The sequence below is a fragment of the Schistocerca nitens genome, chromosome 4 (genome assembly GCF_023898315.1).
Source record: "Schistocerca nitens isolate TAMUIC-IGC-003100 chromosome 4, iqSchNite1.1, whole genome shotgun sequence".
Lineage (NCBI taxonomy): Eukaryota > Metazoa > Arthropoda > Insecta > Orthoptera > Acrididae > Schistocerca > Schistocerca nitens.
In genome coordinates, this window is record NC_064617.1 from 213,826,502 (window position 1) to 213,852,698 (window position 26,197).

Below are 26,197 nucleotides of genomic sequence, written 5' to 3' on the forward strand. Positions count from 1 at the left end.
GCAACGATAGTTAAACCAAGGGAAGCTCAATTCTAGATGGTTGGACGGGGATTTGAACGGCTGTGCTCCCGACTACGATTACAGTGCCTGACCACTTGTCAGCTCACACGGTAGTTGGAGAACGAAGAGGAAGGAAAACCTTCCATGGAAGATGAAACCGACTCATCCCAGTATTCGACTGAAAGAACTTAGGAAAACTACGCTAAACATACGTCTTAATGACTGCATTAGACTCTGTAGCCCGCTCTCCTAAATGACTGTTTAGTGTCTTAAACACAGCAGAACCCTCCGTCTTCAGGCCACAAGTGGCGCATCGGGACCATGCGACCGCCGTGTCATCCTCAGCTGAGGATGGGGATAGGAGGGGCGTGTGGTCAGCACACCGCTCTCCCGGTCGTTATGATGGTTCTCTGTGACCGGAGCCGCTACTATTCGGTCGAGTAGCTCCTCAGTTGGCGTCACTAGGCTGAGGGCACCCCGAAAAATGGCAACAGCGCATGGCGGCCTGGAGGGTCACCCATCCAAGTGCCGGCCACGCCCGACAGCGCTTATGCCGGTATTACACTATCAAATTTCTATGTCAAAGATTTGATCAAAGATGTGATAAAATATTCCGTCAAATATATTTGACGAAGATCTTTGACGTAGCGCTAGAAGGGGTATTACACAGTCATCGGGGACTAATGACCTCAGCAGTTGAGTCCCATAGTGCTCAGAGCCAGCCAACACAGTCATCATATTTTTCGTCAAAGTTCAAGATGGCTGACAACAACAACTTGTTATTAACCACAGCAGTTGCGTGTACCACAATTGCACTGTGTGCACATGCGGATGAGAAGCGAGGGGAAAAAAGGAAACATACCTGGGTGAAGCTGTGGGTTTTACGACGACACGATAAAAGCATTCAACAAAACTATTTACGTGATCTCATAGTGGAGGACGTGAAGTCGTACATCAGTTACTTAAGAATGGATGAGCATACATTTCTGTATGTGCTCAGTGAAGTGTATCCTCATATCACAAAGCACAATATTCACTTAAGAACTGCTACATCTGCAGAAGACAGGCTCATTGTTACATTCCGATTCCTCGCTACAGGAAAGGGTTAGGTTAGGTTAGGTCAGGTCAGGTCAGGTCATGTCAGGTCTCCAATATTCTTAATCTATTTTTGTATTCAGGGTGCCTCACGTTGTAAAGCGCCTCATCAGCTTCATACATCTCTATTAATTTTGTAGTTGTCGGCACACACCAATTGTATTTACCGGCAATGTTTATAAAAACACTACAGACGACAGAATGCTGCAGCGGTGCTAGCGCTCCATGTGGTAACATGTCACATTGCAGTGAACAGAAGACAAGCGACTTCTTTGATCAAATCTACAGCGAGGCCCTAGATTTGATGAAATATTGGACGACATTTGACAAAGTTCCCTATTACACCATCAAATATCTTTGACAAACATTTTTGACAAAGAAATTTGATAGTGTAATACCGGCCTTAACTTCGGTGATCTGACGGGAACCGGTGTATCCACTACGACGAGGCCGTTGCCATAACCTACAACGGTTGGACGAAAATATGCAAACACCTCCAGAAATGGATGCTTGAACATAAATGCAGATGATAGCCAAGACAGCAGGTTTCGATGTTTTATTTGACCACAAACGGCAGCTGTGCAATATCCTCATTATGTTTCATGTGTCAGTCCTGGTCAGAACAGTGTTCTGCATAGTTGTGAGTGCATTATGTCGGAGCTAAGTGACTTTAAATGTGGACAAATATTAGTGCTCCTGTGTTGCATGCTTCCGCAACCAAGATATCCAAGGTACGAGGCGTGTTTTTTTAAGTAAATACCGTTTTGAAATTAAAAAAAGACGTGCTAAGATATGTCAATAATTTCATTTTTACATGAAAGCCTGTACCTTAATCTACTTTTCTACATAATTTCCGTCAATATTGAGACACTTGTCATAACGTTGTACCAGTTTTTGAATACCCTCCTCATAGAAGTCTGCCGCCTGACTTGTTAACCACTGCAACACTGTTTTCACTTCGTCATCATCTTGAAGACGCCGACCACCCAACTGTTTCTTCAAGTGCAGGAACAGATGGTAGTCACTGGGCGCAAGATCGGGGCTGTACGGAGGATGATCGAGAGTTTCCCATCGAAAAGATGTGATGAGATCTTTGGTCTGATTCGCCACATGCGGACGGGCATTGTGTTGTAGCAAAACGATGCCGTTGCTCAACTTCCATAGACTGTTGCTTTGATTCTGGTGTGACGTAGGCCACCCATGTTTCATCGCCCGTAACAGTTTGGCTTAAGAAATCATCACTGTCGTTGTGGTACCGCTCAGGGAAAGTCAATGCACTGTCTAAACGTTTGGTTTTGTGCACATCCGTCAACATTTTCGGTACCCAACGTGCGCACAATTTTCGGTAATTCAAGTGCTCGGTCACAATACCATACAAAGCACTACGAGAAACATTAGGAAAGTCATCCCGCAAGGAGGAAATCGTAAAGCGTCTGTTTTCTCTCACCTTGTTGTCTTGTCCAATTCCTGCACCAAACTTTCATTAACAACTGAACGACGCCCACTCCTTTGTTCATCATGCACATTTGTGCGGCCATCTTTAAATACCTTCACCCACTTTCTTACCATCCCATCATTCATAATGTTTTCTCCGTAAACTGCACAGATCTCACGATGGATATCGATCGCTTTTAGGCCTTTAGCACTAAGAAATCGTATAAAAGCCCGTAATTCACAGTCGGCAGGACTCAGCGATTATCGGAGGCATCTGAAACACTCAGTACACAACGTAAAAAAGGAAGAATCAAATGGCGTCAGTGCGTAGATTAAGGTACAGGCTTTCATGTAAAAATAAAATTATTGAGATATCTTAGCACGTTTTGTTTTTTAATTTCAAAACGGCACTTACTTAAAAAACACGCCTCGTATCTGGTGTTTCTAGAGGCACCATATGAAAAATTTATACCGCACGCAGGGAAAGCGGGAAACCATCATCCGCTAAGACACAACGCGGACGAAAATGGGTGTTGAGTGATCGTGACAGGCGGTCAGTGAACATGATTGTGATTAAAAATAAGTGGGAAACAGATAAAAAATGCACTGCAGAACTGAAAGTCGCACACGTGAACCCTTTTAGAACCAAAACGATACGAAGGTAGCTCCAGAAGCCGGGAATTACATGGCAAGCTAGAATTCCAGAACCAGTCATCAGTGATGAAAATGCCCGGACAGGAAAAGAAAGTGCCGAAGCAGTAGAACCTGGACAGTTGGGCAGCGGAAGAAAGTCAGTTAGTCGGAAGAGAACTGTTTCACCTTGTTTGTAACTTCTGAACGAGTTTACGTCCCAAGAGTGAACCACGGCGTGGTTCGGTGATGATCTGTGCAGCCATGGTTCAAATGGCTCTGAGCACTATGGGACTCAACTGCTGAGGTTATTAGTCCCCTAGAACTTAGAACTAGTTAAACCTAACTAACCTAAGGACATCACAAACATCCATGCCCGAGGCAGGATTCGAACCTGCGACCGTAGCGGTCTTGCGGTTCCAGACTGCAGCGCCTTTAACCGCACGGCCACTTCGGCCGGCGTGCAGCCATGTCGTGGTCTTCCATGGGCCCCGTGGTCACTCTGCAAGGTCACATTACTGTCAAGGATTATGTGATCCTTTGGCTGGTCGGGTCCATGCCATGCTACAGTGTTTGTTTCCTAACGACAGCGCTGTTTTCCGAAACGACACTATCTCTGAAACTTCCTGAGAGATTAAATCTGTGTGCCGGACCGAGACTCCAACTCGGGACCTTTGCTTTTCGCGGGTTAGCTTCTTCCAGGAGTGCTAGTTCTGCATGGTTCGCAGAAGAGCTTCTGTGAAGTTTGGAAGGTAGAAGACGAGGTACTGGCAGAAGTAAAGCTGTGAGGACGGGTCGTGAGTCGTGCTTGGATAGCTCAGCTGGTAGAGAACTTGCCCGCGAAAGGCAAAGGTCCCGAGTTCGAGTCTCGGTCCGGCACACAGATATAATCTGTCAGGAAGTTTCATATCAGCGTACACTCCGCTGCAGAGTGAAAATCTCACTCTGGACACTATCTCTTCACTCTGGACACTATCTCTGTACGCACAGCTCGCTTCGTCCAGGATTGTTTTTGTGAACACGAGGACGAATTGTAACACCTGCACTGGCCGCACCAGTCAGTAAACCTCAGTGTTATTGGCCCTTTTGCGGTTTATTTTGGAGAGAAGGGTGCTTGATCGCTGTTCACCTCCACCATCGTTACCTGAACGTGGCACTATCTTGCAGGAAGAATTGTACAACATTCCACTGAAAGCGGTGCAGTACTTATATTTGTACATTCCGAGATGACTGCAAGCTGGTTTTGAATGCCAACTAGTTTCCTACATCTTGTGTTGTGTTTTTGGTGTTTCCCTACCCCATATACAGGGTGCTCCATTGATTCTGACCGGGCCAAATATCTCATGAAATAAGCATCAAACGAAAAAACTACAAAGAACGAAACTCGTCTAGCTTGAAGGGGGAAACCAGATGGCGCTTTGGTTGGCCGGCAAGATGGCGCTGCCATAGGTCGAAGAGATATCAACTGCGTTTTTTAAATAGGAACCGCCATTTTTAATTACATATTCGTGTAGTACGTAAAGAAATATGAATGTTTTAGTTGGACCACTTTTTTCGCTTTGTGATAGATGGCGCTGTGGTAGTCACAAACGTATAAGTACGTGGTATCACGTAACATTCCGCCAGTGAGGACGGTATTTGCTTCGTGTGAAAACGGACCGTTTACCAATTGCGGAAAAGGTCGATATCGTGTTGATCTATGGCTATTGTGATCAAAATGCCCTACGGGCGTGTGCTATGTATGCTGCTCGGTATCCTGGACGACATCATCCAAGTGTCCGGATAGTTACGTTATTTAAGGAAACACGAAGTGTTCAGCCACATATGAAACGTCAACCACGACCTGCAACAAATGATGATGCCCAAGTAGGCGTTTTAGCTGCTGTCGCGGCTAATCCGCACATCAGTAGCAGACAAACTCCGCGAGAATCGGAGAATGCTACACCAACATCGACTGCACCCGTACCATATTTCTATGCACCAGGAATTGCATGGCGACGACTTTGAACGTCGTGTTCAGTTCTGTCACTGGGCACCACAGAAATTACGTGACGATGACAAATTTTTTGCACGCGTTCTTTTTAGCGACGAAGCGTCATTCACCAACAGCGGTAACGTAGACCGTCATAATATGACACGATGGCAGCGACAAATGGAACATCAGCGACCTTGGCGGGTTAATGGATGGTGCGGCACTATGGCAGGAAGGATAATTGGCCCCCATTTTATCGATGGCTATCTAAAGGGTGCAATGTGTGCTGATTTCCTTCGTGTTCTACCGATGTTACTACAAGATGTTTCACTGCATGACAGAATGGCGATGTACTTCCAACATGATGGATGTCCGGTACGTAGCTCGCATGCGGATGAAGCGGTACTGAATAGGATATTTCGTGACAGGTGGATTGGTCGTCGAAGCACCATACCATGGCCCGCACGTTCACCGGATCTGACGTCCACGGATTTCTTTCTGTAGGGAAAGTTGAAGGATATTTGCTATCGTGATCCACCGACAACGCCTGACAACATGCGTCAGCACATTGTCAATGGATGTGCGAACATTACGGAAGGCGAACTACTCGCTGTTGAGAGGAATGTCGTTACACGTATTGCCAAATGCATTGAGGTTGACGGACGTCATTTTGAGCGTTTATTGCATTAATGTGGTATTTACAGGTAATCACGCCTTAACAGCATGCCTTCTCAGAAATGATAAGTTCACAAAGGTACATGTATCACATTGGAACAACCGAAATGAAATGTTCAAATGTACCTACGTTCTGTATTTTAATTTAAAAAACCTACCTGTTACCAACTGTTCGTCTAAAATTGTGAGCCATATGTTTGTGACTATTACAGCGCCATCTATCACAAAGCAATAAAAGTGTTCCAACTATAACATTCATATTTCTTTATGTACTATACGAATATGTAATAAAAAATTGGGGTTCCTATTTTAAAAAAACGCAGTTGATATCCGTTTGACCTATGGCAGCGCCATCTATCGGGCCAACCATACCGCCATCTGGTTTCCCCCTTCAAGCTAGACAAGTTTCGTTCTTTGTAGTCTTTTCTTTTGTCGCTTATTTCGGGAGATATTTGGCCCGGTCACTATCAATGGACCACGCTGTATATCCTGATAACTGCGTGAGACTCTGCACATCGCTCTTCCCAAATGGTTGTTTAATGTATTAAGCGTTGCAGCATCTATCTCTGTAACATTAAAATAGAATGCTCCTGTTAGCATACTGTAGAACTGCGCATCAGATCTTTTGCTGTTGTTAAATATCTAACTTCCTAATAAAATCAGTCATATTTTCCTTTCATAGTGAAGATATCCGCAACGGCTGTTTCTATAAATAGGTATGTGTCAGTAATTCGTGACGTATTCTTGTGTACACGGCATGAAGTGTGTCTGACAGCAGATGAGTCTCAATACGACCAATTTAGCCGTAGAAAACATTAGTGCTCCAACTAAAGGTCTCTTTCATATTCTACATGTGTTAGTTCGTGGTTGTCTCGTCTGCGGGATTAACCATTTCCTTTGAGTAGACATGGGATTTTCATAAGGTCTGTCTCCTTCTTGTTTCTAATTTCTGTCACACGTATTCATAAAAAGAAATTCTACGGCATACAGTGCGTCGATCGTTTACCTTTTCAGTAATGTCGAATCTTAGCGTTAATGGATACTGCTATATTAATTTCTTCCTAGAGACTTTTAAGTTGACGTGCTTGTGTAGCATAAAGCGCAGAGCGCTCGGTTCCGAGTCAGGGAGGAGAAACAGACACGGGTCGAAACTGCCCGGCGTATTAACAGCGTTGGTCTTTTACACTAGCAGCCGGAGTGTGGTTTTCAGGCGGTTTCCCACGCTGGTTTAGGTGAATGCTACCTAATACCAAAATTGAGCCCCAGAAAGTACGACACGCAAACAGTTAAAATATGATCAGTCAAAGAACAAAGTTTATGCGATTCACACTCAGATGGCGAATACGGTTTCCCTCCATTATGGTCCATCGACGATTGTGGCATGAGGAAGCGCATCTGCTCACAAAGTTAAATGATACAAATAAACAGCCAAATCCTGAAAAAGCGGATCCCGCACTCGACAGGATAAATGCTAGAGAAAAGGAAGAAAGAACGTTTTTGGCTAGTCAGCGTATCTTTTTCATTTTCATGATCCGTGACGTTACGGTTCCTTTTCCGCAGGTGCTGGATTGTATCCACTTTCAGTACGTTTACTTTCCCCTTCTTCTACCTTTAGTGCTCGTACTGGGTAATAATAAAAATATCAACTTTGTATTAATTTTTTTCCTGCCTGAGAACAATTTCGCAGGAACCGAAGACATGTTCTCTGTATAAGAAACTACCTCCGGCACCGCAAACCTCTGTGGTTTTCCTTAGTCACAAAGGTCAGTCGATTTCTCCATCGCAACGCGTCTTGTGCGCGCATAGTACACTACTGGCCATTAAAATTGCTACACCAAGAAGAAATGCAGATGATAAACGGGTATTCATTGGACAAATATATTATACTAGAACTGACATGTGAATACATTTTCACGCAATCTTGGTGCATAGATCCCGAGAAATCAGTACCCAGAACAACTACCTCTGGCCGTAATAACGGCCGTGATACGCCTGGGCATTGAGTCGAACAGAGCTTAGATGGCGTGTACAGCTACAGCTGCCCGTGCACCTTCAACACGATACCACAACTCATCAAGAGTAGTTACTGGGGTGTTGTGACGAGCTAGTTGCTCGGCTGCCATTGACCAGACGTTTTCAATTGGTGGGAGATCTGGAGAATGTGCTGGCGAGGGCAGCAGTCGAACATTTTCTGTATCCATAAAGGCCCGTACAGGACCTGAAACATGCGGTCGTGCATTATCCTGCTGAAATGTAGGGTTTCACAGGGATCGAATGAAGGGTAGATCCACGGGTCATAACACATCTGAAATGTAACGTCCACTGTTCAAAGTGCCGTCAATGCGAACAAGAAGTGACCGAGACGTGTAACCAGTGGCACCCCATACCATCACACCGGGTGATACGCCAGTATGGCGATGACGAATACACACTTCCAATTTGCGTTCACCGCGATGTCGCCAAACACGGATGCGACCATCATGATGCTGTAAACAGAACCTGGATTCATCCGAAAAAATGACGTTTTGCCATTCGTGCACCCAGGTTCGTCGCTGAGTACACCATCGTATGCGCTCCTGTCTGTGATGCAGCATCAAGGGTAACCGCAGCCATGGTCTCCGAGCTGATAGTCCATGCTGCTGCAAACGTCGTCGAACTGTTCGTGCAGATGGTTGTTGTCTTCCAAACGTCCCATCTGTTAACTCGAGGATCGAGACGTGGCTGCACTACCCGTTACAGCCATGCGGATAAGATGACTGTCATCTCGACTGCTAGTGATACGAGGCCGTTGGGATCCAGCACGGCGTTCAGTATCACCCTCCTGAACCCACTGATTCCATATTTTGCTAACAGTCATTGTATCTCGACCAACGCCAGCAGCAACGTTACGATACGATAAACCGCAATCGCGATAGGCTACAATACGACCTTTATCAAAGTCGGAAACGTGATGGTACGCATTTCTCCTCCTTACACGAGGCATCACAACAACGTTTCACCAGGCAACGCCGGTCAACTGATGTTTGTGTATTAGAAATCGGTTGGAATGGCCAGTAGTGTAATTCCGACCTGCTTCTTGATAATCTTACCTTGTATGAGCAGTTTTGTACCTATTTATTCTACTTCTACTGCAATCAGGGCCTTTGAATTTCAGGACGGTTCCAGGTCTAGTTTCTATTATTAATTCCAATTTGTTGGCGTATTTTTTTTTGTTACATCACTCCTTGAAGATATCTTTAGTTCACTCTCATGAATATTATCAATTATACTCTTATTTATATGAAACTATCGCCTCGGACATAGTTTGTCGGCACCAAACTTGTCGGGGCAAATCATATTCTGGAGGTGGTAATTGGGGGACTTTGTAGTTCTTCCTGTCAAACGAAGAGGCTACCGCTCTGTGTAGTCGTCTTTTTCGTACACAGTCTCCGTGTTTAGAGGTGGAACGGAGACATCTACTCCAGTATTTTACACACTGGCAGTCTTTTTATAAATGTGGCGTCCATACTTCTGTGCTGCTCCCTAAAGACTTACCGCCCCATCTCCGTTTCGTTGAGTGCACACGCAACTAGGGTAGTGGCGTGATTATTATAAAACGAGTGGCCAAACAACAGGGCAAAGCAGTGCCGTTACTAGGTAATTTGGCAAACGGCACGGAGTTTTATCATCCCCCTCACCCGCTCCCAACCCCCCAAAAATATCAAATATTTTTTTGGGCGTAATGGATTTTTTGAACTAGTTAATTAAGCAAATTATAAGCTATTTTGCAAACAGCTTTATGAACGGTAATAAATAAATAAATAAAAACGTATTTTTTGAACAGCATAATTTAGTCGATTATTAATGACGTAGTTGTTGTTCTTGTGGTCTTCAGTCCAGCGACTGGTTTCATGCAGCTCTCCATGCTACTCTATCCTGTGCAAGCTTCTTCGTCTCCAAGTACCTACTGCGACCGACATCCTTCTGAATCTGCTTAGTGTATTCATTTCTTGGTCTCCATTTACGATTTATACCATCCAAGCCGCCCTCCAATACTAAACTGGTCACCCCTTGATGCCTCATAACGTGTCCTACCAACCGATACCTTCTTCTGGTCGAGTTGTGCCACAAACTCCTCTTCTCCCCAATTCTATTCAATACCTCCTCATTACTTATGTGATCTACCCATCTAATCTTCAGCATTCTTCTGTAGCACCATATTTCGAAAGCTTCTATTCTTTTCTCGTCTGCCGGCCGCTGCCGCCGAGCGGTTCTAGGCGCTTCAGTCCGGAACCGCGCTGCTGCTACGGTTGCAGATTCAAATCCTGCCTCGGTCAAGGATTTGTGTGACGTCCTTAGTTTAGTTAGGTTTAAGTAGTTCTAAGTCTAGCTGACTGATGACCTCAGATGTTAAGTCCCATAGTGCTTAGAGCCATTTGAACCATTTTTTCTTGTCTAAACAATTTATCGTCCATGTTTCACTTCCATAGATGGCTACACTCCATTCAGATACTTTCAGAAAAGACTACCTGACACTTAAACCTATACTAGATGTTAACCAACCGACTTAGTTCGACTACATACCATTATCCTCGTTTTGCTTTTGTTGATATTCATCTTATATTCTCCTTTCAAGACAGTGTCCATTCCGTTCAACTGCTCTTCCAAATTCTTTGCTGTCTCTGACAATATTACAATGTCATCGGAAAACCTCAAAGTTTTTATTTCTTCTCCATGGATTTTAATTCTTACTCCAATTTTTATATTGTTTCCTTTACTGCTTGCACAATATATAGATTGAATAACATCGGGGAGAGGCTACCACCCTGTCTCACTCCCTTCCCATCCACTGCCCCTCGATTCTTATAACTGCCATCCGCTTTCTGTACAAATTGTAAATAGCCTTTCGCTCCCCGTATTTTACCCCTGTCACCTTTAGAATTTGAAAGAGAGTATTCCAGTCAACATTGTCAAAAGCTTTCTCTAAGTCTACAAATGCTAGAAACATATGTTTGATTTCCTTAATCTTTATTCTAAGATAAGTCGTAAGGTCAGTATTTCCTCACGTGTTCCATATTTCTATGGAATCCAAACTGATCTTCTCCGAGGTCGGCTTCTACCAGTTTTTCCATTCGTCTGTAAAGAATTCATGTTAGTATTTTGCAGTTCGGTAATTTTCACATCTGTGAACACTTGCTGTCTTTGGGTTTGGAAGTATTATATTCTTCTTGAAGTCTGAGGGTATTTCGCCTGTCTCATACATCTTGCTCACCAGATGGTAGAGTTTTGTCAGGACGCTCTCCCAAGGCCGTCAGTAGTTCTAATGCAATGTTGTATACTCCCGGGCCTTGTTTCGACTTAGGTCTTTCAGTGCTCTGTCAAACTCTTCACGCAGTATCATATGTCCCATTTCACCTTCAACTACATTCTCTTCCATTTCCATAATATTGTCCTCAAGTACGTCACACCTGTTTAGACCCTCTATATACTCCTTCCACCTTTCTCATTTCCCTTCTTTGCTTAGAACTGTGTTTGCATATGAGCTCTTGATATTCATACAAATGGTTCTCTTTTCTCCAAAGGTCTCTTTAATTTTCCTGCAGGCAGTATCTATCTTACCCCTAGTGAGATAAGCCTCTACACCCTTACATTTGTCCTTTAGCCATCCCTGCTTAGCCATTTTGCACTTCCTGTCGATCTCATTTTTGACACGTTTGTATTCCTTTTTGCCTACTGCATTTACTGCATTCTCACATTTTTTCCTTTCATCAATAAAATTCAATATATCTCCTGTTACCTAAGCATTTCTACTAGCCTTCGTCTTTTTACCTACTTGATCCCCTGTTGCCTTCACTATTTCATCTCTCAAAGCTACTCATTCTTGAAACTTCCTGGCAGATTAAAACTGTGTGCCCGACCGAGACTCGAACTCATTCTTCTTCTAAATTGCTGCTTGCGTTGGTCGAGATCCAATGTATGTTAGCAGAATCTGGAACCGGTGGCTTCAGGAGGGTAATACGGAACGCCGTGCTGGATCCCAACGGCCTCGTATCACTAGCAATCGAGATGACAGGCATCTTATCCGCATGGCTATAACGGATAGTGCAGCCACGTCTCGATCCTCGAGTCAACAGATGGGGACGTTTGCAAGACAACAACCATCTGCACGAACAGTTCGACGACGTTTGCAGCAGCATGGACTATCAGCTCGGAGACCATGGCTGCGGTTACCCTTGACGCTGCCTCACAGACAGGAGCGCCTGCAATGGTGTACTCAACGACGATCCTGGGTGCACGAATGGCAAAACGTCATTTTTTTTCGGATAAATCCGGGTTCTGTTTACAGCATCATGATGGTCGCATCCGTGTTTGGCGACATCGCGGTGAACGCAAATTGGAAGCGTGTATTCGTCATCGCCATACTGGCGTATGACCCGGCATGATGGTATGGGGTGTCGTTGGTTACACATCTCGGTCACCTCTTGTTCGCATTGACGGCACTTTGAACAGTGGACGTTACATTTCAGATGTGTTACGACCCGTGGCTCTACCCTTCATTCGATCCCTGTGAAACCCTACATTTCAGCAGGATATTGCACGACCGCATGTTGCAGGTCCTGTACGGGCCTTTTTGGATACAGAAAATGTTCGACTGCTGCCCTCGCCAGCACATTCTCCAGATCTCCCACCAACTGAAAACGTCTGGTCAATGGTGGCCGAGCAACTGGCTCGTCACAATACGCCAGTCACTACTCTTGATGAACTGTGGTATCGTGTTGAAGGTGCATGGGCAGTTGTACCTGTACACGCCATCGAATCTCTGTTTGACTCAATGCCCAGGCGTAACAGGGCTGTTATTACGGCCTGTGGTGGTTATTCTGGGTACTGATTTCTCAGGATCTATGCACCCAAATTGCGTGAAAATGTAATCACATGTCAGTTCTAGTATAATATATCTGTCCAATGAATACCCGTTTATCATCTGCATTTCTTCTTGGTGTAGTAATTTTAATGGCCAGTAGTGTAGTTAAATATCTAGGCGTAACGTTGCAAAGGGATATGAGATTAAACTAGCGCATAAGGACGGCAGTAGGGAAGGTAAAGGGTCGATTTGGGTTTATTTTGTGAATTTTAGGGAAGCCAAATGTATCTCATCTATAAAGGAGACGCGTACACAACACTAGTGCAACTTATTATTGAGAACGGCACTAGTGTTTGGGAACCCTACCAGTCGGTTTAAAGGAAGACTTCGAAGCAGTTCAAAGGCATGCTGCCAGATTTGTTACCGATAAGTTAGGTCAACATTCAAGTATAACAGAGATGCATCCTGTACTCAAATGTGAATCCTTGGTAAGAACACGATGTTTTTTCGTCGAATACTACTAAGAAAATTTAGAGAACTGGCATTTGAAGCTGAATGCAGAGCAAGCCTGCAATCGTCATTGTACATCTCGCGTAAGGACAACGAAGATAAGGTTAGAGTAATTAGGATTCGTACGGAAGCATGCAGAGAGTCCTTTTTCACTCGCTCCAGTTGCGAATGGAACAGGATGTGACTAGTAGTGGCACAAGGTACCCTCCGCCATTCACCATCTGTGGTCTGCGAAGTAAATTGGAGCTGGTATTCAGAGAGCACCACTCCTCCTCCCCTCCCCCCTTCCTACACACACAACCACAAAGTTTTTCATTGGTTTGCGAACATGGTAGGCTCAATAATGTACTCTTGTCTTGATCGCTAAATTCTTTTTATTATGTTCCATATTATTAACAGCGTCATCAGACAGACTATTGGTACAAAGAACTAACCGTAGAATTTTTGAAACATTTTTACAGAATAACAATGTTTAGAGTAGTCGCGGTCACGCATTAAATGAATTACGTAAGTTATGGATACAACGCATCTAATCAGAATTTACATCTTACACGTCAAAGCCCTTCGCCATGCGGCGCATTACTAGGTAAATATGTTCAGCCACCAGCTGGCTGAAGTGAACAGCGTATATTGGATATGATTCCCATATTATTTTGTTGTTGTTAGGCCGCCCGCGGTGGTCTCGCGGTTCTAGGCGCTCAGTCCGGAGCCGCGCGACTGCTACGGTCGCAGGTTCGAATCCTGCCTCGGGCATGGACGTGTGTGACGTCCTTAGGTTTAAGTAGTTCTAAGTTCTAGCGGACTGATGATCTGAGATGTTATGTCCCATAGTGCTCAGAGCCATTTGAACCATTTTTTGTTGTTGTTGTGATCTTCAGTCGGAAGAGTGGTTCGATCCAGCTCTCCATCGTGCTCTATCCTGCGCAAACCTCTTCATCTCCGACTAACTTCTGCAACTTGCATCCTTTAGAATATGTTTACTTTATTCATCTCCTGGTCTATCTCTACTGTTTTACCCGCCACACTCCCCTCCAGTACTAAATTGGCGATCCCTTGACGTCTCAGAATATGTCCTATTCAGTACCTCCTCGTTAGTTAGGTGAACTGTATACCTAACCAGCATTCTTCAGTAGTACCACATTACAAAAGCCTTTATTCTCTTCACATCTGACCTGTTTACGCATCGATGTTTCACTTCCATACATGGCTATACTCCAGAAAAATACACTACTGGCCATTAAAATTGCTACACCACGAAGATGACGTGCTACAGACGCGAAATTTAACAGACAGGAAGAAGATGCTGTGATATGAAAGTGATTAGCTTTTCAGAGCATTCACATAAGGTTGGCGCCGGTGGCGGAAATTACAGCTTGCCGACATGACGAACGTTTGCAACCGATTTCTCATACACAAACAGCAGTTGCACGCATCTCGTGGTCGTGCGGTAGCGTTCTCGCTTCCCACGCCCGGGTTCCCGGGTTCGATTCCCGGCGGGGTCAGGAATTTTCTCTGCCTCGTGATGGCTAGGTGTTGTGTGCTGTCCTTAGGTTAGTTAGGTTTAAGTAGTTCTCAGTTCTAGGGGACTTATGACCACAGCAGTTGAGTCCCATAGTGCTCAGAGCCATTTGAACCATTTTTTGAACAAACAGCAGTTGACCGGCGTTGCCTGGTGAAACGTTGTTGTGATGCCTCGTGTAAGGAGGAGAAATGCGTACCACCACGTTTCCGACTTTGATAAAAGTCGAATTGTAGCCTATCGCGATTGCGGTTTATCGTATCGCGACATTGCTGCTCGCGTTGGTCGAGATCCAATGACTGTTAGCAGAATCTGGAACCGGTGGCTTCAGGAGGGTAATAGGGAACGCCGTTTTGGATCCCAACGGCCTCGTATCACTAGCAGTCGAGATGACAGGCATCTTATCCACATGGCTATAACGGATCGAGCAGCCACGTTTCGATCCCTGAGTCAACAGATGGGGACGATTGCACGAACAGTTCGACGACGTTTGCAGCAGCATGGACTATCAGCTCGGAGACCATGGCTGCAGTTACCCTTGACGCTGCCTCACAGACAGGAGCGCCTGCGATGGTGTACTCAACGACGAACCTGGGAGCACGAATGGCAAAACGTCATTTTTTTTCGGATGAATCCGGGTTCTGTTTACAGCATTATAATGGTCGCATCCGTGTTTGGCGACATCGTGGTGAACGCACATTGGAAGGGTTTATTCGTCATCGCCATACTGGCGTATCTCCCGGAGAGATGGTAAGGTGTGCCATTGGTTACACGTCACGGTCGCCTCTTGTTCGCATTGACGTCACTTTGAACAATGGACGTTACATTCCACATTCCAGATGTGTTACGACCCGTGGCTCTACCCGTCATTCGATCCCTGCGAAACCGCACATTTCAGTAGGATAATGCACGACCGCATGTTGCAGGTCCTGTACCGGCCTTTCTGGATACAGAAAATGTTCGACTGCTGCCCTCGCCAGTACATTCTCCAGATCTCTCACCAATTGAAACCATCTGGTCAATGGTGGCCGAGCAACTGGCTCGTCACAATACTCCAGTCACTACTCTTGATGAACTGTGGTATCGTGTTGAAGGTGCATGGGCAGTTGTACCTGTACACGCCATCCAAGCTCTTTTTGACTGAGTGCCTAGGCGTATCAAGGCCGTTATTACGACCTGTGGTGGTTATTCTGGGTACTGATTTCTCAGGATCTATGCACCAAGATTGCGTGAAAATGTAATCACTTGTCAGTTCTAGTATAATATATCTGTCCAACGAATGCCCGTTCATCATTTGCATTTCTTCTTGGTTTAGCAATTTTAATGGCCAGTAGTGTATCTTCAGAAAAGGCACTTAAATCCATGTTCTATGTTAACAAATTTTTCTTGTTCAGAAACTCTTTTTTTACAATTGCCAGTCTTCATTTTACACCCTCTGTAGTTCGCCCATAGTTATTTTACTGCCCAAATAGCAAAACTCATCTCATGTCTGCGTGTGGAGTCTGACGGTGCGTAAATGTTGACAATATGTCTCCCCATGATGGTGATCGCCACGTAGTTGGCGGACGGAAGGTATGTGACATGAGCTACCAGGATGCCCTCGCGGGTTTCGATGGCTACGTCCTTGGTGGTGACCAGGGCGGGATAAGTGGTACAGCCCTCGACGTCCGGAAGTGCGGCCAGTGTTCTTTCTATAATAGTGAGATGACGTCCGATGCCGATATCATCTCTTGCAGCAGTCGAATATTCACCCGGGAGCTCTAATATTGTTAGTGTTGATCGTTCCTATTCGGTACATTTGGATTCGAGCCTCAGCTTGAAGAGGAACTGCATCAGTATTGAGTGAAGAGGGACGAGGCAGAGGCAGGCCCAGCCGTACGCCATCTGACGGCGTTGGCGTCGGATCACCAGGTCTCCGTCTGGAGTAACTTCGTCCCCAGCGTGTGGCTCAGGTCATCGTCGAGTCATCAGTCCGCGCCATCGAGGGCGTCGTTGGTGTGGCGTTCATATGTTCACGTCGTCTGTAGGAGCGGACGACGTCATGGCGACAGTCGTAACGGTGGAGTCCATTGGCTCAGGTACACATGGGGCGAGCCGGCCGAGTAGGAACCTGCGCAACCAGATCCGACGTCGCGTCGTCGTCATTCTCCTCGTCGTGCAGGTTCTCCGAGGCCCTTGTAGCGTCAGCGGGCGGTGCGTTGTCTCGTCCCGAGGACGTACGACGCCTCCTATTGCGCCGTTTAGGTGAAAGTTGTTTGGGTGTCCGTCCTTCTGTGACGAAAGACGGGAGGGAATTGCGGCGGTCAGAGAGGCAGGCCGCCGTGGGGACGATAAGCGATTTGACGTCCGCTTTATTGGCCGGGAGGGGATCGACAGTCGCCACTGCTGGCGGTGGCGTCGGAGTCGGGTCACGTTGTGAGCGTGACGCGTCGACCCCGGCGTTATCCGCGGCAGCTTGAAGTGACGCTCGTTCAAGGTCCGACTGACGCCAGCCGGCGGGAGGAAAAGAGAGCGCCGATGCCTAGGTGATCGGTAGCGGCCGACCATTGAGGGATGGGCCGCTGAAGACCCTCAGACCCGAGGTGGCCTCCTTTGCCGCATCCGGAACAGCTCTTCGATTGGCGTTGTAATGGTACTTAAATTACGTAACCTTTACGGCACCTCAGCTCAACCTCTTGATACCAGCAATATTCTGCTGTGTTTCTGTAAAATACACTCCTGGAAATTGAAATAAGAACACCGTGAATTCATTGTCCCAGGAAGGGGAAACTTTATTGACACATTCCTGGGGTCAGATACATCACATGATCACACTGACAGAACCACAGGCACATAGACACAGGCAACAGAGCATGCACAATGTCGGCACTAGTACAGTGTATATCCACCTTTCGCAGCAATGCAGGCAGCTATTCTCCCATGGAGACGATCGTAGAGATGCTGGATGTAGTCCTGTGGAACGGCTTGCCATGCCATTTCCACCTGGCGCCTCAGTTGGACCAGCGTTCCTGCTGGACGTGCAGACCGCGTGAGACGACGCTTCATCCAGTCCCAAACATGCTCAATGGGGGACAAATCCGGAGATCTTGCTGGCCAGGGTAGTTGACTTACACCTTCTAGAGCACGTTGGGTGGCACGGGATACATGCGAACGTGCATTGTCCTGTTGGAACAGCAAGTTCCCTTGCCGGTCTAGGAATGGTAGAACGATGGGTTCGATGACGGTTTGGATGTACCGTGCACTATTCAGTGTCCCGTCGACGATCACCAGTGGTGTACGGCCAGTGTAGGAGATCGCTCCCCACACCATGATGCCGGGTGTTGGCCCTGTGTGCCTCGGTCGTATGCAGTCCTGATTGTGGCGCTCACCTGCACGGCGCCAAACACGCATACGACCATCATTGGCACCAAGGTAGAAGCGACTCTCATCGCTGAAGACGACACGTCTCCATTCGTCCCTCCATTCACGCCTGTCGCGACACCACTGGAGGCGGGCTGCACGATGTTGGGGCGTGAGCGGAAGACGGCCTAACGGTGTGCGGGACCGTAGCCCAGCTTCATGGAGACGGTTGCGAATGGTCCTCGCCGATACCCCAGGAGCAACAGTGTCCCTAATTTGCTGGGAAGTGGCGGTGCGGTCCCCTACGGCACTGCGTAGGATCCTACGGTCTTGGCGTGCATCCGTGCGTCGCTGCGGTCCGGTCCCAGGTCGACGGGCACGTGCACCTTCCGCCGACCACTGGCGACAACATCGATGTACTGTGGAGACCTCACGCCCCACGTGTTGAGCAATTCGGCGGTACGTCCACCCGGCCTCCCGCATGCCCACTATACGCCCTCGCTCAAAGTCCGTCAACTGCACATACGGTTCACGTCCACGCTGTCGCGGCATGCTACCAGTGTTAAAGACTGCGATGGAGCTCCGTATGCCACGGCAAACTGGCTGACACTGACGGCGGCGGTGCACAAATGCTGCGCAGCTAGCGCCATTCGACGGCCAACACCGCGGTTCCTGGTGTGTCCGCTGTGCCGTGCGTGTGATCATTGCTTGTACAGCCCTCTCGCAGTGTCCGGAGCAAGTATGGTGGGTCTGACACACCGGTGTCAATGTGTTCTTTTTTCCATTTCCAGGAGTGTAGTTAACATATTTCTGTGACAACATTCAGATTTGATTTCATTAATGTAGAAGTACTTTTATACATCGATATGTTTATATTGCAATGATATTATTCTTATGTGTACTCTTTCTTTTGTCACTATGATCTTTGACGTACCTGTAACTCTGATTTTTGGGCGCGTAAGCGGTTATTAGAGGGTCAAGTCTTGGTCGTCATGTTGAAAAGACGCAAATTGTAGTCAGTTTATGAAATGTGAACTTTACCAGTGAGTAAGATATTTTCAAGTATGTTCTATATTGTGAAGTGATATTGCAACAAAAGTAAAAGAAGTGTACCTTAAATTCGGAGTGCTGATTACTTTTTTACATCACCATTGTCCTAACTTGCAAAAGTTTAATCTTCAAGAATGGTTTATGAAACACATGTATATAACTTTTGAATATCCCAGAATAACACCTAGGCCTCTTTGCATCCGAGCTTGGAATCATCACTACCTAGATTTTCGACGATTGAGCCATGAGTTAACAACGAGACCAGCGTGGGCAACACGAAAAGATGAGTGCCTAGTTTATTCATTATTTCAAAAAATGACTTTAATAACTGTGCTCTAATGACACCTGCCACATAATATAACTTTGTTGTTGCCCGAAAATGCTATATTTAGCAGCGTGAGCAACACTACAATCATAATTAATTTTTGACCTTTGTTGTGGTAGGGTTGTTAGAACGTGTCAACGGAGATCGGTGATCTGTCCTACACCGTCAAGTTGCCATTGGGGCGGAAAACCGCGATAAAGTCTTCCCCCAGGAGCTCGAATGGAAGTTGGAACACTTGTATGGCGTGCATGCCCAAACTTGAGAGGTCGGTGTGGTAAAAGTGTAGTCCATGTTTGGTGTCACGAAATATTCGTACGCACGCCGCATCATTGACAACTTTTATGTTCACCGTACTACTTAAGATGGACAAATCGATGCCCAAGTGTCGGAGGCTGGGATCTTAGCTACATCGAGTATGAACCGTTCAATTTCCAGAGCCTTTTGTCTGGTGCAGTAATTGCAAAGGTGAATCGCGGTGTTGATTTTCGAAAACGGTTGGCCATGGTTCTGGTACATGTAAGCGACTCGTGGCGGCCACTGGAAGTAAACAACAGCGAGCGAGCGCTCTCCGCAGGCGGAAACATATAGCACGTCCGCGCTAGACTTCTGCGAAAGCCGGCTGTCCCAGCACACTTCCCGTCCGAGCCAAATTCCCGTCTTGTCGCAGACTACTTATGTAGCCCCTCCCTCTCCCTCCCCCTGTCCACTATACTCATTACTAAATTAGACTTATATATTAATACCTTCAGCTGCGGACGGGCGTTGATATATACAGGGTGAGTCACCTAACATTACCGCTGGATATATTTCGTAAACCACATCAAATACTGACGAATCGATTCCACACACCGCACGTGAGGAGAGGGGCTAGTGTAATTGGTTAATACAAACCATAAAAAATGCACGGAAGTATGTTTTTTAACACAAACCTACGTTTTTTTAAATGGAACCCCGTTAGGTTTGTTAGCACGTCTGAACATATAAACAAATATGTAATCAGTGCCGTTTGTTGCATTGTAAAATGTTAATTACATCCGGAGATATTGTAACCTTAAGTTGACGCTTGAGTACCACTCCTCCGCTGTTCGATCGTGTGTATCGGAGAGCACCGAATTACGTAGGGATCCAAAGGCAACGGTGATGGACCTTAGGTACAGAAGAGACTGGAACAGCACATTACGTCCACATGCTAACACCTTTTTATTGGTCTTTTTCACTGACGCACATGTACATTACCATGAGGGGTGAGGTACACGTACACACGTGGTTTCCGTTTTCAATTACGGAGTGGAATAGAGTGTGCCCCGACATGTCAGGCCAATAGATGTTCAATGTGGTGGCCATCATTTGCTGCACACAATTGCAATCTCTGGCGTAATGAATGTCATACACGCCGTAGTACATCTGGTGTAATGTCGCCGCAGGCTGCCACAATATGTTATTTCATATCCTCTGGGGTTGTAGGCACATCACGGTACACATTCTCCTTTAACGCACCCCACAGAAAGAAGTCCAGAGGTGTAAGATGAGGAGAACGGGCTGGCCAATTTATGCGTCCTCCACGTCCTATGAAACGCCCATCGAACATCCTGTCAAGGGTCAGCCTAGTGTTAATTGCGGATTGTGCAGGTGCACCATCATGCTGATACCACATACGTCGACGCGTTTCCAGTGGGACATTTTCGAGCAACGTTGGCAGATCATTCTGTAGAAACGCGATGTATGTTGCAGCTGTTTGTTACAACAAGCAGCTGAACGTCGGAGGTTTCAAGCGTCAACTTTAGGTTACAATATCTCCGGATGTAATTAACATTTTACAATGCAACAAACGGCACTGATTACGTATTTGTTTATATGTTCAGATGTGCTAACAAAACTAACGTGGTTCCATTTAAAAAACGTAGGTTTGTGTTAAAAAACATATTCCCGTGCATTTTTGTATGGTTTGTATTAACCAATTACACTAGCCCCTCACTTCACGTTCGGTCTGTGGAATCGGTTCGTCAGTATTTGATGTAGTTTACGAAATATATCCAGTGGTAACGTTAGTTGACTCACCCTGTATATCAACTGAGACAGGTGAAAATGTGTGCCCCGACCGGGACTCGAACCCGGGATCTCCTGCTTACATGGCAGACGCTCTATCCATCTGAGCCACCGAGGGCACAGAGTATAATGCGACTGCAGGGACTATCTCGCGCACGCCTTCCGCGAGACCCACATTCTCACCTTATATGTCCACACACTACATTCGTAGTGTCCCTACCCAACACACTCATTACTCGTGGAAGACATTCTTACCGAGTCCCGTAAGAGTTCGGGTAATATGTGTGCATCGGCACAGAAGAGTAAGGTCATGGCCCGTATTGCCAGAACTATATACTTTATAGATATGGTGTCTGTTCTTTCGGACATGTCCGAAACAACAGACACCATATCCATACAAGTATATACTCATTACTCGCCGCATCACGCTGGGATGCGCGCAAGGGTTCAGGAGGGAGAGTGCATCCACACGGAAACTATCCTAATGGCCGTCATGCCATGCCGTATATATTTATATATGTGTGGTTTCTATTCTTTTGGACATGTCAGAAAAAACACACTATATAAAGACGTTAGACGGCAATTAAAGCCGCAGATGATGAACGAACTAAAAGAATATACAATATACACAAAAATTATTCAGGTAGTTAAGGGAGACGATCAATTGTGATGTGGGACTGGAATCCCATAGTAGAAAAAGTCTTTCTTCGGTGGTCTACTAAATCACTCGATCTTAATTCCAAAGAGAGTATGTACAACTATTTGGAAGAACGAGAGAGACGTAGCGCCGGCCAGAGTGGTCGAGCGGTTCTAGGCGCTACAGTCTGGAACCGCGAGACCGCTACGGCCGCAGGTTCAAATCCTGCCTCGGGCATGGATGTGTGTGATGTCCTTAGGTTAGTTAGGTTTAAGTAGTTCTAAGTTCTAGGAGACTGATGACCTCAGAAGTTAAGTCCCATAGTGCTCAGAGCCATTTTTTTTAGACGTAGCAAACAACCCTCAAAATTGTTGTTCTTGCGGTTGTAATCATCATTCAGTGTCTACAAGTGGATATGACACACCTGAAAAACCTCTCGCTCGGTGGAAAGAGGCCATTATCAAAGTTGATGATGTTGGTACCTCCAGTCATAGTGAATAAGAATTGTGGGTCCTGGAATGAACAGTTTAATGAGCACTCGCTGTGGATTGAGTATGAACCGAGGAAAGACGTGTATAATAAGAAGTAGCAAAAATGATATTAGCATTAAATTAGCATCAAAATTATGAACCGCGAAGTAGACAACGTGGGGAAATTGTGCTACATTGAACCCAAAACAAAATATGGTGGTGGAAGCAAGGGATACATAAAAGGCAGAGTGTATTCCTGGTCGAAAGAATTCCACTAGTATTAAACATAGCCCTTAACTTGAGGAAAAAATTTCTGAGAACGTACGTTTGGGGCACAGCATTCTACGGGAGTGAATCGAGGGCTCTGGGGAAACTGGAAGAGAGGAAAATCGAAGCGTTTGAGACACGCTGCAGTAGAAGGATATTGCAAATTTGTTGGACTGATGAAATAATGAATGAGGTGGTTCTTCGCAGAATCGGCGAGTCGAGGAAGATGTGGAAAACAATGACAAGAAGGGACAGGGCGATAGTAAATATCTTAAGATATCAAGCATTATCTTGCGTTGCACCTGAGGGAGCTGCAGGAGGTTAAACTATGTGGGGACGCAGATACTGGAACATAGGCAAAAAATAATTGAGTACATTGGGTGCAAGCGCTGAAGAGGACGTGAATTGCGAAGGAGGTTTTCATTTTTGTATTCGTACCTAGAGGCGGTAACACTGCTGCTCTCTACGTCTATTTAAAAGTCATTGTCACGAAGTTTGATGATAGTTAACTGCATTTTTTCAGCTAGTCACACACCTTGTAAGTGCGCTGCTTCTGTGTTGGCAGCGCTGTGTAGCGCTTTGCATTGGATCTCTGACTGCGCTTTCTTTGTAAGAGACGCTGTGGCTGGTTGGACTCGTTGTTGGAAGTTAATCGCCAGTAGTGTTGGGGAGTTGGAAGTTAGTCGCCAGCAGTGATGGAAGTACTGTTGGACAGATGGAGGTGAACAGCCAGCAGTGATGGATGTTAGATGTGAGAAGTTAGCATTGATGAAGGGTAGAGGTCTGAAGTGTTAGCATAGGCTAACGATCTGTACATGTTCGACTTGGAGACTGAATATTATTCATGATTATATACCCTTGTAGTAGATGTCAATGACGATTTATATTCGTGTTTGTACTAGATGCCACATTATTAAGGTAAAAATACATTATTTGTTTTGCAACAAAATCTTTCCTTTGCTAACCACATGCCTATTAGTAGTTAGAGGCTTTAGCATTTAGAATCTTCTATTTAGCTGGCAGTATTGACACTCGCTGTATTGCAGTAGTTCGCGTAATGAAGATTTTTGTGAGGTAGGTGCTTAATGAAATGTATAGGTTATTGTTAAGATTTCATTTTAGTCAGGGCCATTATTTTGAATTAATGATTTGAAGTCGGGTTGTAATTTTTTTGAGCAGTCAATTTGCATTGCGCTAGGATATTGTGGATCTCAGTCATTCAGCAATAAAGTACAGACACACTCATTTAAGTAAAGAAGTTTCAACCTATGTAAACGCGTAGTTGTATAGTACGAGAACGGCAATGTTAAAAACCAGTTTTAAAGTGGATGATGTAATTATTTCGTGAATTCATTTGTGGCTCAAAACTACTTCGTGTCTAGGAGACGATTTAAAGATCCGGATTTGTCGAACGTTAGTAAAGCTACTATTCACATTTTCATCACATTTTCTTTTATTTCCTATCCAGACGTAGCAAAAGATTGAAATTTGTGTATCAGTATTTTGCACATCACTAAGGAGAGTCTTCTTCGACCATATAGAGATTTAATACTGACCACGCTTCTCAATCTTCTTCGACCATGTAGATATTTAATACTGATCACTGTTCTCAATCTTCTTCGAACATATAGAGATTTAATACTGATCACTGTTGTCAATCTTCTTCGAACAAATTCGTAAAACATTCCGAATGCATTTTCAATATAAATTGCGAGAGGCTTTCAATAAGTAACAAAATATTTTTTTTTTCTAAAGACAGGTTGGTTTCATTCAGGATTTCAAAACACCATATTATCCCCCAACTTTTCTTTCAACATAATCTCCGTCTAGACGGACGGCCTTACGCCACCTTCCTTGGAGGGCCTGTATGCCCGTACGGTACCACTTCACTGGTCGACGTCAGAGCCAAGGTCTTGCTGCCTCACTAACCTCTTCATCGTCCACTTGATGCTCCTTGCGGAGTGCACCGTTCATTGGGACAAACAGATGGAAGTCGGAAGGTGCCAGCTCCGGCCTGTAAGATGGATGACGAATGATGAAGTCCCATACTCCGTAACAAGAGCATAGGGGACGATGCGGGAGACCCGCACTGCCGTACTTGGCAAGGTCCTAAGGGAGGTGGCTTGCCATTGCCTTCCTCCGACCGTAATGGGGATGAATGATGATGATGAAGACGACACAACTACGCCCAGGTGAAAATCCCTGACCCCGCCGGGAATCGAACCCTGGACCCAGTGCTCGGCAAGCGAGAACGCTACCGCGAGACCACGAGCTGCGGACGGATGAGGAATAACAGTCCGATGAAGTTTTGTGAGCTGCTCTCTGGTGCGTAGACTTGGGTGAGGCCTTGCGTTGTCTCGGAGAAGAACTTCGTTTGCAGTTTTGTGGAGACGGTCACGATGAAATCGCTTCTTCAATTTCCTAAGGGTGGCACCGTACACTTCCGTGTTGAAACTTCCTTGCAGATTAAAACTGTGTGCCGGACCGAGACTCGAACTCGGGACCTTTGCCTACTGAGCTACCCAAGCACGACTCACGCCCCGTCCCCACAGCTTTACTTCTGCCAGTACCTCGTTTCATATCAGCGCACACTCCGCTGCAGAGTGAAAATCTGATTCTGGAAACATCCCCCAGGCTGTGGCTAAGCGATGTCTCCGCAATTCCTTTCTTTCAGGAGTGCTAGTTCTGCAAGGTTCGCAGGAGAGCTTCTGTAAAGTTTGGAAGGTAGGAGACGAGGTACTGACAGAAGTAAAGCTGTGGGGACGGGGCGTGAGTCGTGCTTGGGTAGCTCAGTTGGTAGAGCACTGGACAGCGGTAGGCAAAGGTCCCGAGTTCGAGTCTTGGTCCGGCACACAGTTTTAATCTGCCAGGAAGTTTGATATCAGCGCACACTCCGCTGGAGAGTGAAAATCTCATTCTGGCACTTCCGTGTTGATGGTTGCAGCGTGATGTAAGACATCAAACATAACCACTTCAGAATTCCAGAAAGCCGTCGCCATGACTTTACCGTCTGGGGGTGTGGTTTTGAAGTTTTTCTTCGGAGGGGAGGTGGTGTGGCGCCACTAAATGGACTGCCGTTTTGTTGCCGGTTCGAAGTGCTTTCCCGTGTTTCATCGCCTGTGACGATGGTCGACAAAAACCTGTCAGTAAGCGTCGTAATGCATAAGCAGTTCCGCAAATATGGTCCTTCTTTGCTCGTTATGATCTTTTCTTAGGTGGCGAGGAACCTAGCGGTTCAAATGGCTCTGAGCACTATGGGACTCAACTGCTGTGGTCATAAGTCCCCTAGAACTTAGAACTACTTAAACCTAACGAACCTAAGGACAGCACACAACACCCAGCCATCACGAGGCAGAGAAAATCCCTGACCCCGCCGGGGATCGAACC

At 45.9% G+C, this 26,197-nt stretch overlaps 1 protein-coding gene and 1 non-coding gene across 2 annotated transcripts in view; one reads left to right on the forward strand and one right to left on the reverse strand.

Moving 5' to 3' along the window:
* The window catches only part of LOC126252207 (uncharacterized), a 334,717-nt gene that overhangs the window by 173,633 nt on the left and 134,887 nt on the right, over window positions 1-26,197 (forward strand). The window lies entirely within an intron of this gene.
* On the reverse strand, window positions 21,481-21,555 carry Trnat-ugu (transfer RNA threonine (anticodon UGU)). Its single transcript has one exon. It is a non-coding gene; the product is annotated as a tRNA-Thr (tRNA).